The sequence below is a fragment of the Arachis ipaensis genome, chromosome B8, assembly GCF_059453495.1.
Source record: "Arachis ipaensis isolate K30076 ecotype BB chromosome B8, ASM5945349v1, whole genome shotgun sequence".
In the NCBI taxonomy this organism is placed as follows: Eukaryota; Viridiplantae; Streptophyta; class Magnoliopsida; order Fabales; family Fabaceae; genus Arachis; species Arachis ipaensis.
The window spans coordinates 63326961-63339102 of record NC_142443.1 but is presented as its reverse complement, the minus strand read 5'-3'; positions in this window follow the sequence as shown (position 1 = coordinate 63339102).

Genomic DNA, 12142 nt, shown 5'->3' with positions numbered 1-12142 from the left:
CAATTCTCCTTCCCAATTCTCTAAGATCTCAATTCAAAAGTGAAAACTCAAAATGAAAATGAAAGTTAAAAGGAAAATTAAAAGTAAAGTCTAGAGGTCTAAAAAAAACTCCCTTCCTAAATTCAATTAACACCTATTTATACACTTTCTAATTTAGATCTAAGAATTTGAGTGGGCTTTAAAATTTGGTGAAGAAATGAATTAAATTAGATTTTTAGTGAATTTTGGCCCAAGTGCACCTCCCAGGGGCAAGCTCAGTTGGAAAACCAAACTGAGCACTCCAATGCCTTGCTTGTCCAATTTTGTGTGTGCGTCCCAGCCTTGGCTGTGCATGACACTAGAGCTCAGTTGGAATTTTGAACTGAGCTCTAAGTGTGTCAATGTTGTGCGCTTCATGGGCTCCTGGCCGTGTCAAGGTGCGCATCATGACACCCATTGTTGCGCCAAAATGTGCTTGGCCTGTCAAATTGTAGGGAGAAGGGGATGTAGTGCTCAGTTGGAAAAACCAACTGAGCTCCCCCTTGTGCAGCGCCTTGTTTGAGACTTCAAGGTCCCAAGTTCAAATCTTGGTGGAGGAAGTCTTGGAGCTAATTTCCTTGGATGAGTGGGCGTTCCTCCCTTGTGTTTCCAAGAGCTCCCTTGTTCGAACCTTGGCCCAAGCATTTTAGCTATTTCTTCTTGCTTTTCCTTGCAAGCTTGGTGGTACTCCTTCCTTATGTTTCAAAGAATTCCCAAGTTCGAATCTTAGAGGAAGCATTTTAGCTATTTCTTCTTGAATTTCCTTGCAAGGTGAGTAGCGTTCCACCCCTTTGGTCCTTGGTTCGATCCTTGGGTGAAGCTCTTTGGCTATTTTCTTCTCCTTTTTCTTCCTTGGGTCATGAGTTCGACACCTTGAGGCTTCACTCCTTGGAAGTTCATCTTGAATTAATTTGGAGAGGTCCCCGATAAAGCTCACTTAGTTAACTGAGTTTTATGCCATTTCCTTGCTTTCTTTAGTGCTTAGTTAACTATTTGAACTTAGCTTTGTACTTTGCCTTCTCCTTTCATTCCTTGTGAAGCTCAGTTCATTTTTCCAACTTAGCCTTCCTTCTTCCTCAATGTTGGCACACTTTTGCTTCCCTTGGGCACGCTTTTTGCTTCCTTGGGCACGTTTCTTATGCCACGCTTTTCTTCTTTTCTTCTTTCTTCACCTACAAGTAATCAAAACAACCAATCAAAGTATCACCAAATTCACAAGGCTTATAAATCATTAAAAATAAATTAAATTTGGCTTCAACCTCATGATTTAGCATCAAATAAATGGTGGTTGTTTGATTCAAAGAAGTCATGCATTTTCATTCCAAATTACTTACTTAGAATGCAAGAAAGTGTATAAAATATAATAAAAACAAAGAAAAAGGCTAGCGAAACTAGGCTAAGATGACTTGTCATCAGGCATGACATAGACGAAATCAAACACTCCATTGGGTTCTCAGGAGGGAGCAGCAGCCGCCATCACTGAGGTTGTTGAGTCCCATTACATCTCTATCTATTTTATTTTTGTTTTCACTGTACTTTTATTTATTGTCTGTTTTCTTTTCTAAGCTCATGATCATGTTTAGTAGTTTGTTATTTTCTAGTTTGTTTTCTTATTTTATTTCTGTTATAAGATATCCTCTGTATCCCTCACCTTGCTTAAAAAGAAAAAAAATTATTGAAAAAAAAAAAGAAATCGTGAGATGCATAAGTTTTAAGTATATCATGAGTTATTCCAATAAATTTGATGTGGTGCCCTTGCATCTACTTTCTGAATGTATGAATTAACAGCGCATGATTGATGTTGAAGTTGAGAATGTTGGCTCTTGAAGAATAATGAATTTAGAGAAGTATTATTGACTCTCTAAAAAAATAAAAAATATTGATTCTTGAAGTAAGAAAAAATAGCATAAAAAAATAAAAATAAAAAAGTGAAAAGAAAAAGAAAAGAATGCTCATAAAAGAAAAAGCAAAAGAGCACGGATCCAAGGCTTTGAGTATGAATGGTTATGAAGGTTAAAAATCAACCTAAAAATCTCAAATGAGTTGCTATCCCTAACTAAATTCTTGTGGTGTGAAGGTGTCAAATAAAAAGCTTGAGACTGAGCAGTTAAAGTCATGATCCAAAGCAAAAGAGTACGCTTAAGAACTCTGGGCACCACTGTCTGGGAATTTAAGCAAAGCTAAATTTGAATCCAAGAGGTTCCCCTAGTTAAGTGCCTGTGGCGTTTATGTATCCGGTGGTAATACGGGAAAACAAAACGCTTAGAGTCACGGCTAGGCTAAAAAAGGTGTAAGGCACCAAAAGAAGCTGTGTTCAAGAATTAAGCAGAGCTAAACTAAGACAATCAATACTATCATCTAGATTCTAGTTCCAAGAGATGTCAATATTTATGTACTTCAAGAGAAAGTGAGATGCTAAAACTGTTCAGAAGTAAAGAGCTATTAGCTCCTTTCAATTATTTCGAACTGAGCTTCATTGAAAACTCTAAAACTTATTGTATCTTTCTATTCTTTTTAGTCTTACTTGTTTTTGGTTGCTTGAGGACAAGCAACAGTTTATGTTTGGTGTTCTTATGAGAGGATATTTTATACGCTTTTTGATGCTATTTTCCTAGTGTTTTTAGTATGTTTTGTTAAGTTTTATTATGTTTTTGTAGGTTTTAGTGAAAAATTCACATTTTAGATACTACTTTGAGCTTTTGTGTTTTTCTTATGATTTTAGGTGATTTTTGGGTGAATTTGGCAAGTTGTGGCAAAGTCTAATTTTGAGGTAAGGAAAGCACATCAGATGCTGTCAGATTCTGACCTCCGTGCATTCAAACGAGCATTTCTGGAGCTACAAAGGTCCAAATGACATGTTCTTAACAGCATTGGAAAGCTAACTTCTAGCGATTTCCAGAAATATATAATGGTTTATACTTTTCTTTGGATTGGACTGCCCAAAATGGGCGTTGAAAGCCTATACTACCCCCTTTCTGGCATTAAACGCCGCACGAGGACAAAGGCCAGCTTTGAACACCCAAGCCTGGCATTCAATTCCCCCAAGGGAGCTCAAGGCAGCATATCTAACCCCCTAGTGGGTGTTGGACGCCCACTCCTTCAAGTTAGATGTAACATCTCGCATTTTTGAAAACCTAAATATAAATAAATTGTGATTTTATCTTGTTAAGTTTAAATTTTATAATTTTAGAAATTATTTTGTTAGAAATAATTAAATAGATTCGGAGATAGTTTTATTTTGAATCAATTAATATTTTTAAGTAATTTTATTATAATAGAATATTTTGTATAATTTAATTCAAGTAACATTTATTCTGAAAAGGTTACGATTTATTTTATTAATTTGATATCTTATTTTATAAATTAATTAATTAAGAGTAATTAAATTGGTTTTATTAATATTTGGAGTTTAAGTTGATTAATATTCTTATGTAATTTTTATAATTGGTTATTTCATATGCTTTGGAAATAAAATTTAGTAAATGGAAGTATTATATAATTTAATTTAAGTAATTTCTATTATGAATAAATTATGGTTTATTTTATTAGTTTGAGTTTTAGAGATTAATTTATTAGGAATGATTAAATAGATTTTTATAAATACTTAAAGTTTAAGTAATTATATTATAATTAGATATTTTTTAAATTGAAATTAAAGTTTCGGCGATAGAAAAATAATAAAAAGTTATATAATTTAATTTGAATAATTAGTATTGAGTTTAAACTATATTTTATAAAAATGTGATTAATATGCTTATTTTATAATTTAAATTAGAAATAATTAATTGAACTTAGCAAAATGTTGATAAATAATGTTCTTAAATATTTTTAAAAGAGTATATTTGATTTTAAAATTACTCTACCTTCTAATTTTATCAAAATATCTATTCATATCTATCTGTATTCTTTTATAAAATCCTAATTTCTAAACCTAATTTCCCTAATTCACAAACCCTTACCCCCCCCTTTTCTCCCAAAACGAAGACATACACACACGGAGGAGAGGAGAGCTTCTGAGAGAGCTGAGGAAGAAGAGAGAGCTTGGAATCGGAGGGGAAGAAGCCGCACTCTATGCCGTCCAGTTGCGCTGCTACCGCGCCACCGTCGCGCCCAGCTCGCCGTCGTCCTCCACGCGTTGCCGCCACTGTTTGTAGAGAGGAGAGGAGTCGTTCGTTGAGAGCCATCGCGTCTTGCTGCCAGGGGTTTCATCGCAGCCAACCCGTCGCCACCGTCGAAAACAGAACCACGAAGAGGAGAGGAGAAACGATGTTTGGAGGAAACTGAGCTGCATGCCGCTAACCGAGAAGAAGCTGTCTTCATCACTGCGATGGAGTCGTCCCTGCTAATGCCCGGCACCGCCATCAGCGCTGCCGTCGAAGGGAGCTCGCTGTCACAGTTTAATCACCATCAGACTTGAAGGGAAGCGCCACTGATATTGCCCGACAGCAGCTTCCCCTGCGTTCCCAATTCCATTTTTGAAACTGTAACATTCTTGCTCGTGCTCTGCTTCCCGATTTTATTTCTCTACTATATTTTAATTCTGAATACAATAGTGTATGTTCATGTTTTGTATTGTTGTCGCCATCGTCAATCTAGATCCTAGTCATCTCCGTCGTTCATGCCCCTTGCTGCCCCTGTTTCTCTACTGCTATTATTTGGAGTACCAGCGTTGATGCTATTATGAATCTGTTAGAGTTGCTATTGGTGAGTCTGATGCTACTTTAATTCTGGATTGATCTTTTCCTTGATCATTGTCTATTTACACATTTTTTTGTCACTGCTATACTTGTTCTAAGTCGATCCCGGTATGTGCCTTGTCTTGAGATCTCCAGGGCTGTGATTGCTCTTAATTTCCATCCAATTTGAATCCTTTGTTTGGTTACAACCCCGGTCACTGCCGTGAAGATTAACAATGCTGCTGTTCCGGTTGCTGCCTTGCCATTCCGGTTGCGTGACAGTCACTGCTGCTGCCATGAAACTAAAAGGGAAGGGAATTGTTACGTTAAATTATGCAATTGCGACACCGAGGTAGGGAGTTTAAAATGATTTTAATTTAAGAATGCCTACAAGGTTTATTGAATAACTGCAAATAGATTCAATAGCTGTGAGTAATTGATTGACTATGTGAATATTGAATTGTGGCTGAAATTGTGATTGGAATGGTTGAGATTGTGATTTGGAATTGTTGATTAATGATATTGATTGATTGTGTGGATTGGGAACTGTTTGATGACTAATTGTTGAGAATTCCTGAATTTTAATGGATTATGTTGGGTTTGTTGCCGTTGAGATGTTATTTTGTTTATTGTAATGTTAATGAACTTGGTTGGTGGTTGATTTGGAATTGGTTTTGAGGGGTATTGAAGGGTTGGATTTTGAATACTAAATGGTTTGCTGAAAATCATGTTCTCTTGAAATTAAATGGCAACTTTGAAAGTGATTCAGTGACTCTATAGTGACTAAAATGATATGAATTTAAGTTTTAAGTAAATTATATTAAGTGTAATTGTGAAAACTCAATTTTGAAGGTTTTGTATCAACTAGAGAATTAGTTATGATTTTTTCAAAGTTGAATGCTAAAATCTTATTTTCTGCATAATTTCTAAACTAAGTCAGCAACTTTGAAAAAGCTATAACTAGTTCTGTGATTATTGGAATTGCGTGGAACCAAGTCCGGATCAAGCTTGGGAATATAGGGAGATGGACTGGTGAATTTGAGACTTTTTCATTAAGTTTATGATTTATGGTGAATTTTTGAATTATAGATGTCAAATCTGGTTTTTCTGCAAAACGTTTAACACAGCAGCAACTTGTTTCCTCTATTAAAAATTCTCCAGCTTGAATTTTGAAATGGAACAAATTTTAAATGAAACTATGGTCCTAGTAATTTAATTTCATAAAAATTTAGAATTATTAGAGTTGTGGTTTTAAAGATATGAATTTTTAAAGTAAGATGTATTATGCAGTAAAAGTCAGGTTTTGTTTTCTAAGTCAGTAACTTTGAGACTTTATAATTTTTAATTCTGGAATGATATTAAGATTCAACCAATTGGAGGTGAAAGTTGAGTATGTTTGGTACATATGATTCAAATTTTAGGGTTTTCCATGTTTTAATAAGTGAGTTATGGGACTTGGAAGAGGTTGTGTTTAATGATTTGTAAAACAGAATTCTGCAGAAAATTACCTAACTTCCAAGCTACGTAACTCCTTCATTAAAAATGGTATGACCCTGGTACCAATTGAGAAAGAAATTTGGATGAGTTATGTTTAACCACATTAATTTTGAAGGTAGTTGGATTTAATTTGGATTTTATATGAAATTTCAAATGTTGTATGGTGCTGCTGTCTTCTGGTTTTAAAACACTGCAGAACAGTCACGGTTTTGCTTATATTCCCGAAGCTAGAGTCAGCAAAAAATTATGATTTTTGGTTTAATAGAAAGCTTAATCCGAGAAGGTCGCATGGATATAAAGTTTGCGTCATTCCGAATTCATTTGTTATTTTAAAAACAAAATGGAAATCAGGCTGCCAGGTTGTGTTGACAATTATTTTGGATATGGAATTTAAGAAATAGATTTTCTATACTATTATCAAATGTTTTTGAGAATATATATTATTGTGGCAACTGCTGAAAGAGGCTGATGAATGTTGAGAAAGAAGGAACCCGTAAGGGTGGCTAAGTCCTATTTTTAAAGGAGATTATGTCCAAATTTTTATAAAAGTAAAAGGACTTAATCAAAATGAATACTTGAGACTTGTTTAACGATAATAACTTTACTGATTCTTTTGAGAAAATATATTTGGTTTATAAAGTTGCTAGCAAGGACATGGGTTTTGTCCCGCTTGCATATTTACAATTGCAAAAGAGTAAAGAGATAAAGAGAAAAAGAGTAATATAGATACAGATGAAAGAGTATTCAGAGAAAAGTAAAGAGATACAGAGATAAGAACAACTAGAGTAGAGTAAAGAGATGCAGAGAAAAGAGAAATCAGAGCAGAGTAAAGAGATATTTGTATATATATATATATATATATATATATATATATATATATATATATATTAGTTGCTTGATGCAACCCAGAGCTATATTTATATATATTAGTTGCTTGATGCAACCCAGAGCTATATTTAATATATATTAGTTGCTTAATGCAACCCAGAGCCTCTGTAGGAAAACTAAGTTACCTACAGCCATTTTCCGCTTCCCCAGAGCAGAGCAGAGTATATATATATTTTCCTGCAGTAAGCAGAGGCTGTCTCAAATGAGCGGCTATTATCATATGCGCATTTATTTAGGAACGGAAAATCGTATTCGGGAAATCGGGATTACTCGTGACCGGATAAATGTCGGGATTGCGGCAGCCAACCGACACATGAGCTCATGGCCTGTACTAGGACTAGACATTCATCATATGCATCTATGTGACATTGTTTGGGTGTGTATATTGTAATTGGTTTGCCTAAGTGAATAATTCTGTTAACTTCTAATTGCTATACTTGATATAATTGCTCTTGATTGTGTTTGAACCTCATTACTTGTGTTTGTAACTGATTGGCTGGATTGTGGTGAATTGGGTGCTGGTTGAATTGCTTGGGCCTGAGGCCGTGATTGGATTGTGTTTGAGGTTTAGTAAGTATGAAAGATTGAGCTGGTTCAGCATAGACTTAATGAACCTATGTTTGGAACAGATTAGTCATTCATACGGTCTAGGAAAACTTTTAATATTTTTATAAAGGAAAATATGGGTTTAGAATTTTGGATAATTAACTGATGCTTTATAAGATTTTGGATTTTTGAATGTTATGCGGTTGGTTTTAAAAATAAAAGGTTGATACGGCGAGTAAAGATCACTGCAAATGAAAACAGTTTTTCTTTTAAATATTTTTGAGTGAAATTAACTATTTGCGTTTTATTCTTTACTTTCACGGCATTCTCTACCTCTACTGAGAACATGTGGTTTGGTTCTCACCCCAAATTTTCCACCCTTTCAGCGACAGGTTTGAAGACGCAATTTGAAGCTGCGAGCGATCAGTAGGTTTTCTTTATGGTCTTAATTGCTTTCATAGAGTCCCCTCGCTATTGTCCTTTGAGATTTTATTTTACATAGAGGGGTAGGTTTAGTATATTGTATTTGAGTTTTATTTGGTCTCTTTTGTATAAGAATTATTATCAATAACATTTATGTGATTATTATTATTTGTGAATGTTTGAATTATGACTTAAATGAATAAAAAAAACAAAATTTTTTGGAATTTTCTTAAAACTGAAATGCGAACTCAATACAAAGGCTCGATAATTAAGTAGTTAATACTAGAGAAGGTTACGTAATGTTCTTTCTAGTGGAAATACCCTGACGTAAGCAAGGTATTTTGCTGGACGGGACGTTACAATATGGTATCAGAGCAGTCCTTCCTGTAGAGCCTTGGGAGTGGACTGACTATGCTTCATTGCATACTCTGAGTGTCTGTCATGCCTTAAGACTTGTCTTGGTGACGAGAGTTTTTGTTTTATATGCATGACTGTCTGATGATTAACGCTATTAGTTTACCTTTGCATACCTCATGGTATTAAGTTTAGCCAACTTAATACTAATGATTTATGTATATGGAACACTAATGGGTTATCATAGACGAAATAGAAGTGATAGATTAACGCGAGTTACGAGGTTTTGGGGACGTTAGAAACTAAATTCTAGAGATTAGTTCCGTTTCGACGTATGCTCTTTATTCATGCTTAGTGTTATCTCTTCTTCTACTAATTGTATTGGAATTTCTAGTTTCTGATCTCTTTCTTGCTAATCTTGTATTATCATTCGTGCATGTCCTTGCTTGACTCTGTATCTGGTTGTTGCTTGAATCTTTTGAAACATTTATCCTTACCTTACAAACTCTATGCTCCTTGCTCTGAATTCAGAATTATTTCGGTGCAGCATACTATTTCTTGAAATTTCCTTCTTGAGTACTTGTTTCAGATTCTCTTCGAGAAAAATTTCAATTTAAATCTTTTCTTACTTGACTGTATCCACAACCCTTACTTAAATTTTGATGGGATTGTTTTTAATTCAGCCTAGACTTTCTTACATAAACTCTGAAGCTTCTTTATGTAGTTTAATCTTGTTTATCTGTGATATACCACTTATCTTTTATTGATTTATAGAAAATTTTATTTCAGAATTTATTCTTTAAATAGAAGCTGATTTTCTGCCAACTTTACTATAATTCTATAGCTATGTACTTAAGTATCCTCCAAGATTTTTAAAGAAAATATTTCGCCCTTAACATCAAACAAGCTTTAATTTACAAACCCTGCATGATTTGTTTTGATTTAAAAATTAAATCGATATAACATATTATTTATACTAAGTTTAGTACTTTTGGAAAATGTTAGATTTATATATATTCTTTTGAAAAAGATAAACTATTTTCCTCTATTTCAAGTTGAAGTTGTTTTAAATTGTTGTTCTATTTTTCTTAATAATGTTCATACCGAAACTTCTTCGATTCAAAATTTCTTCCTAAACTTTCAAAATTAACTCTCCTTATGATATATTTCATTGCTTATATACATCTTTGTTTGTTGATAATCTTACGTATTCTTTCAAATCCTTGCGAAATACCATCCTTATCCAACTGTGAACCTAAGTACTCTCCTGATTTTTCGTAAATACCATTGTGCCATTTGTCCTTCTCTTCTCAAGTTTCTTATTGCTTATACGATAGTTCTTAGGGACGCGATTTGTGCGTACGGAAAGTGAATCTGGTCAGTATACGAAGTTATAAGGAGTTGTGGAGTTTCGAGGCAACGAGAAGTGATCATGCTTTGTTAAGAGTTCTGAACGAATATGGTGCCTATTTGATTTTGGATTTTGAAATTTGGTTTGTGTCAAGCTATTTTTATCAACTTTTGTATCACCTAATATATTTTCTTCTATGTTTATGTGATATGCTTTTCTTGGTATCTTTAAAATATTCAAAAGGGGATGTGAATATGAATCTTATCTCCATCTTATATCAATTTTCGAGGGCGAAAATTTTTGTAAGTTGGATAGAATGTAACATCCCGCATTTTTGAAAACCTAAATATAAATAAATTGTGATTTTATCTTGTTAAGTTTAAATTTTGTAATTTTAGAAATTATTTTGTTAGAAATAATTAAATAGATTCGGAGATAGTTTTATTTTGAATCAATTAATATTTTTAAGTAATTTTATTATAATAGAATATTTTGTATAATTTAATTCAAGTAACTTTTATTCTGAAAAGGTTACGATTTATTTTATTAATTTGATATCTTATTTTATAAATTAATTAATTAAGAGTAATTAAATTAGTTTTATTAATATTTGGAGTTTAAGTTGATTAATATTCTTATGTAATTTTTATAATTGGTTATTTCATATGCTTTGGAAATAAAATTTAGTAAATAGAAGTATTATATAATTTAATTTAAGTAATTTCTATTATGAATGAATTATGGTTTATTTTATTAGTTTGAGTTTTAGAGATTAATTTATTAGGAATGATTAAATAGATTTTTATAAATACTTAAAGTTTAAGTAATTATATTATAATTAGATATTTTGTAAATTGAAATTAAAGTTTCGGCGATAGAAAAATAATAAAAAGTTATATCATTTAATTTGAATAATTAGTATTGAGTTTAAACTATATTTTATAAAAATGTGATTAATATGCTTATTTTATAATTTAAATTTGAAATAATTAATTGAACTTAGCAATATGTTGATAAATAATGTTCTTAAATATTTTTAAGAGAGTATATTTGGTTTTAAAATTACTCTACTTTCCAATTTTATCAAAATATCTATTCATATCTATCTGTATTCTTTTATAAAATCCTAATTTCTAAACCTAATTTCCCTAATTCACAAACCCTTACCCCCCTTTTCTCCCAAAACGAAGACATACACACACGGAGGAGAGGAGAGCTTCTGAGAGAACTGAGGAAGAAGAGAGAGCTTGGAATCGGAGGGGAAGAAGACGCACTCTATGCCGTCCAGTTGCGCTGCTACCGCGCCACCGTCGCGCCCAGCTCGCCGCCGTCTTCCACGCATTGTCGCCACTGTTTGTAGAGAGGAGAGGAGTCGTGCGTTGAGAGCCATTGCGTCTTGCCGCCAGGGGTTTCATCACAGCCAACCCGTCGCCGCCGTCGGAAACAGAACCACGAAGAGGAGAGGAGAAACGATGTTGGGAGGAAACTGAGCTGCAAGCCGCTAACCGAGAAGAAGCTGTTGGTACACGAATTGTGAATCACACTTTTCACAACTCGTACCACTAACCAGCAAGTGCACTGGGTCGTCCAAGTAATACCTTACGTGAGTAAGGGTCGATCCCACGGAGATTGTTGGTTTGAAGCAAGCTATGGTTATCTTGCAACTCTTAGTCAGGATATTAATTTGTGGTTATCAGTTGACTTGCAAATGAACAAGAGAGCATAAATTAAAGGTTACTTGTTATGCAGTAATGGAGATGCTTTGTCTTTTGAATTTCAGCTTTTCTCTTGTATTCCTCTTCCCTCATGCATGCAAAAGTGCAAATTTCCTTCCATGGCAAGCTGTGTGTTGGTGGATCACCGTTGTCAATGGCTACCATCCGTCCTCTCATTGAAAAGGGTCCACGTGCGCTGTCACTACACGGCTAATCATCTGTCGGTTCCCATTCATGCTGGAATAGGATCCGTTGATCCTTTTGCGTCTGTCACTACGCCCAACACTCGCGAGTTTGAAGCTCGTCACAGCCATCCAATCCCAGAATCCTACTCGAAATACCACAGACAAGGTTTAGACTTTCCGGATTCTCATGAATGCCGCCATCAATCTGGCTCATACCACAGAGATTCTGATTAAGGAATCTAAGAGATATTCATTCAATCTGATGTAGAACGGAGGTGGTTGTCAGACACACGTTCATAGATTGAGGAAGGTGATGAGTGTCACGGATCATCACCTTCTCTATAATTAAGCGCGAATGAATATCATAGATAGGAACACGCATGTTTGAATGGAAAACAGAAATAATTGCATTAATTCATCGAAACACAGCAGAGCTCCTTACCCTTAACAATGGAGTTTAGAGACTCATGCCGTCAGAGATTACAAAGT